The sequence below is a fragment of the Sinocyclocheilus rhinocerous genome, unplaced genomic scaffold, assembly GCF_001515625.1.
Source record: "Sinocyclocheilus rhinocerous isolate Xijiao unplaced genomic scaffold, SAMN03320098_v1.1 scaffold467, whole genome shotgun sequence".
Lineage (NCBI taxonomy): Eukaryota > Metazoa > Chordata > Actinopteri > Cypriniformes > Cyprinidae > Sinocyclocheilus > Sinocyclocheilus rhinocerous.
Genome location: NW_015633178.1, coordinates 50,920 through 55,705, shown reverse-complemented (window position 1 = coordinate 55,705; position 4,786 = coordinate 50,920). Strand labels below are relative to the sequence as shown.

At 37.2% G+C, this 4,786-nt stretch overlaps 1 long non-coding RNA gene across 1 annotated transcript in view; it reads left to right on the top strand.

The window, feature by feature from the left end:
- The first annotated feature begins 3,641 nt into the window (after positions 1 to 3,641).
- The window catches only part of LOC107743361 (uncharacterized), a 5,988-nt gene continuing 4,843 nt past the window's right edge, over positions 3,642 to 4,786 (top strand). Inside the window, exons 1-2 of the long non-coding RNA XR_001640399.1 lie at positions 3,642 to 3,868; positions 4,053 to 4,201. This is a non-coding gene — a long non-coding RNA (uncharacterized LOC107743361). The remainder of the gene's footprint in view (positions 3,869 to 4,052; positions 4,202 to 4,786) is intronic.

Sequence of the window (4,786 nt, the reverse complement as noted above, 5' to 3'; positions counted from 1 at the left end):
CATGATCTTTCCAATGAGCTTTGTTCTTGTTCTCCAGCATACCTAGCATCTGCAAAAGAGTTCTATTAACACGTTCCACCGTGTTCCCTCTAGGATGGTAGGGGGTGGTCCTCACTTTGCAGATGCCAGCGATCCTGCACAATTCTTGGATGGTGCGAGATTCAAAGTCTGACCCCTGGTCGCTAAGCAGCTTTTCCGGAAAGCCATAATGGACAAAGAAATTATCCCATAGGCATTTAGCAACTGTTTGTGCTTTTTGATTTCGGGTAGGTATTGCGACAGCTGTAGAAGATTTTTATTGGTCAAAATATGAACTAATCAAGTATAATCAATGTGAATCTAGCCATTTATGTATCAAGTCATTCTACTATTATAATCATGTAGAGGCCTGTGTGTAGAGGCCTGCATGAGAATGGAATGTGCAGACATTACAAAACTGCAGTATATGGTGCAGCTGCATATCCTATTTGGAAATTAGACAAAATGTATGATGGGGCCTCTCTAGTCATGGAACATAAATTGGGGTCTCCTGTCTGCTTCTGGGTGGCAGGCTGGAGACACAGCCAAAAGAGGTAAACGAGTTGGTAAACAATAACCATATGTATGAAACATGGGCACGCCTAAGGAAAGCACTGTATTAAAGAAAGTACAGACACAGACTCGATAGATTTTCTGCAGATCATCTCTAGACTGCATTATCGCTCTGATAATAAAAGTAAATTTTTCTGGCATCAAAACCCAAAGACTCTGAGAATGATTCCTCACAGCACCGGCAGAAGCCACCACATTTGGCGCCCAACGTGGGGCTGGAAAGGAGCAGGGTGGAGGACCACTTTGGGCTGGCTTGACGAACAACATTATTAGTGGCCACTAAACAATGAGGTAGGCAGTTTTTTGCTTATATAATAGGTGTTGTTTGTCAGAGTCAGCCAGTGGTGGTATAGACTCTCGAAAATGCTCCTCCAAATTTAAAGAACAAAAATAAAAAGGGTTTTGATTCCAGAAGAAATAATTGCATGCACTGATCTGTTTTACTATAATAGTAAATGAGGGCAGATTGTGCATGCAAAAATCTGTGTTTACTGCCCAGAGGGCCTTGATGGAGGGTAGTTAGCTAGGCAAAAAATCCTGCAGAGTGCTGTTTTTTACTGTGTTGAGTAAGTGTATCAGTAAAAGAACGAGTAGAACTGACAGGTCACTTAGGAAGAGTGTAGAGTAGTCTGTGTAAATGTATGTGTCTGTGTCTATCTGAGTGTATTTGTGACTTGTGGTTGTATGAGAAAATAAACTCTATATCTGGTGGAGCAGGAGGTGTGTGCCCCTCCTGGACTGTCACTTGAGTGTGATCAGGTCACGGAGACGGACGCAGCTGGTGTTGTGCTGGAGAAGAGTGGATGAGTCTGTGAGCCCTAAACAATAAAGAGACTTGTATGAATGTTGTTTTAGAAAAAAAAGTATGCCAAGATATGGACTTTGCAGATTATTGAAATAATAATAGATTAATTAAAATAAGATATACATTTCTTATTTAATGACATGTCTTAACAAGAGTGCACATGCTTAAAACTATATATCTGAAGACGTCTAAAATTTGTATCTTGTTATCCCTGGGACACATTGTGCTGGAGAAGAGTGAATGAGTCTGTGAGCCCTAAACAATAAAGGGACTTGTATGAATGTTGTTTTAGAAAAAAAAAAGTGTGCCAAGATATGGACTTTGCAGATTATTGAAATAATAATAGATTAATTAAAATAAGATATACATTTCTTATTTAATGACATGTCTTAACAAGAGTGCACATGCTTAAAACTATATATCTGATCTAAATTAGACAAACAAGTGACATTTGAGAAATTATAATTGGCTCTCTCAAGTGCAAAATGCCTAGGCCTATTATTCTAAACAAATTCATTTATTAGATTTTGATGAAAAAAAAGAAAGAAAGAAAAAGATAGGTTTATACAGCGATGTTAAACTAAACTTTATGATGACTGACGTTGCCTGGTTGCATGACATCTAAAAACTATGTGGAACGCTACCAGGTCTATGCTCAGTAGAGTCTAACGAAAGAAAAAATAAATAAATCATGCTACTCAGAATTCGTAAAGAGGAAGTGGAAAGAGAAGGAAACAGACAAGCAGACAACTCAGGAGAAAGTGACGTAGAGAGACCAGTAACACAACATGAAGTGCAAACTGATGACAACTCAAAAAGGGATAAGCAAGAAGCTCAGATTCTTTTGTCAGAGAAGCAGAAAAGTGAAAAGATATCTGATGATCATCACATGAATAAACAGATGTGTCTCATTTTAAATAGGCCTAAACAAACCAAGATGACAAATTAATTTCAGTCAGAAAGTTACTTTTGCAATGATTAAATAAATGTCCAGGATTATCTAGTGAAATGGGATTAGATGTAATAAAACTGGGAGGTAAATGCTTAACTACAGAAAAGCAACTGAATTACAGTGCATACGAACCCGTAAATGGCCAAGAGTATGGTAAGAAAAATAAATACAAAAGCCACAAGGAAAAATACCAGTAATGGCAGATCAAGTATTTGAATGTTATAAAAAGAATGGAACTATTGACATAGGGAAATTAAAGGAAATGCAGCAAAATATTGAAAATACCACGATGTAAATATGACTATTTAGTGATAAAAGAAGGCCCACCACCTATATTTGATGACACCGATATTGCATTGTGGCAGACATATGTGGATTAGAATAAGGCCTCTTGCCAACGTTACCAGAATATTTGTCAGGATTATGTACTAGGGTTATGCTGACACATAAAATGAGTCATATCTCTCTAGAAGAGGAAACAACAAATGAAGAAAAAACTAGAACCAAAAGAACAGATGAAAAAGACCCTGCAGATTATATAAATTCAATCAGTCAACCTAAAGGCATGCCTAACGAATTTAATACAAAAGATGAAGTTAAATTAAAGTTTAAATCGATATTAATTTGTTTCTATATCAAGGTCACTAGTTATCAAAGCCACAGCTAAGCAAATGGAAATTCTAAGACGTCAAGATGATGGGAAATTAATTTTTGAGCGTAACCAAAATGGCCCTCTACAATGCAAAGGATCTGGAATGAAGATCAACTATGCTATTTTCTGTGATGTTACATGTTTTATGTTTTGAATTTTAATGTCTGAAGTAATGACCAAATTGAAAAACCTAAGGATTGAACTTAAAGAAAACGCAGGAAAAGATAATCAAATGTGGGACTGGTTTGATTTTAAGTTAGGAGCATGGGGAGCATGGTTAGCTAAATTAGGAATGTTTTTAGGAATTGCAGAATTAATAGGAGGATTACTATTTTACTGTGTATTTTCTATATCAAGGTCACTAGTTATCAAAGCCACAGCTAAGCAAATGGAAATTCTAAGATGTCAAGATGATGGGAAATTGATTTTTGAGGGTAACCAGAATGGCCCTCTACAAGTGTCTGGGCTGAAGATCAACTATGCTATTCAGCCATTTTCGGCCAGTAAAATCTGGAACGGAGAAGATCGAGGGTTCTCTCCAGACCAAGGTGACCCATGTCATCATGAAGACTGGTAAGCACAATTCCTCGAAGGTCTTTTGGCAAGGCCAGTTGGTTCAATGCTTTGTCTCGGTCCATCCTCTTCCTATACAACAATCCATTCTTTAGCTCAAGTCTATTCCATTGTCTCATCCATAGGGTTACTGCAGGTGAGTGGAATTTCAGGTTTGCAGGTTTGTTGTTTGACTCCAGGTAAATAATTACCTCTTTCATTTCAGGGTCTGCTCGCTGCCTCCTGATCAGATCCTCTACGGACAGGTGAGGTATCTCGGGAAGACCATGGACACCTTCTCTCTGGATTTCTGGAGGTAAGGCCTTTGCATTCATGCTTAGGGACTCTATTAAAGTTAGCGGGAAGGGCTGAGAATCAAGGGTGACGATGTTTTTCACAGATGGCCCCCACTATTTCCGGCAAGATGGTTTTAGTGCTGCCTTCAAGATATGCAAAGTGCCGTAGAATAAATTGTCTGATTCTCTCTTGCTCTTTTTTAGATTCCAGGTCATCTGAGGGTCCACCATTCAGACGACGAGACAGTCCGTCCACATCTTGATTTTGAGCTCCCGCTCTGTACTGCATCTTAAAATTGTACATTGAAAGACTGGATAACCATCTATAACTAGTGGCATCGAGTTTGGCCGAGGTAAGGACATAAGTGAGTGGATTGCTATCCGTGACCACTGTAAAGTCTGCCAAAGGCCAAAAGAACAATTAGCACTTCATAATGTATGTATTAATTCGGTTTAACACAATTTTAAATAAACAACAATTAAATTATATTCATATGCCTCTGTGTACTGAATTTCTTTGTGATTTTTTTTCTTATTTGGCTATCTTTTTTTTTTTTTTTTTAAATAAAAGCATCCCACTTAAATTCTATGCAATCGCTTGTATAATTACCTTGTTTAACACACAAAGCATGTTAATGTTGGCATTTCACAGGAATTACAAAAAATTTTTTCTCTATTTTACTCTTTATGTCTGTTTTCATCATTTATACTACACCAAATAAATGGTTAATTTATGAAACACATTTTTAACAAGACTTTGAACCATATTGTAATGAAAATAAATGAAAACCACACCAACTCACCAAGGAAACTCATTCAAATATACATATGAAGAACCAGGAAACTCCCGATGGTACACGTTTGAAGATGTCACTCTCAGACATTCTCTGCTTTTCTCTCAATCCTTCGTTAGAAATATATATATATATATATATATA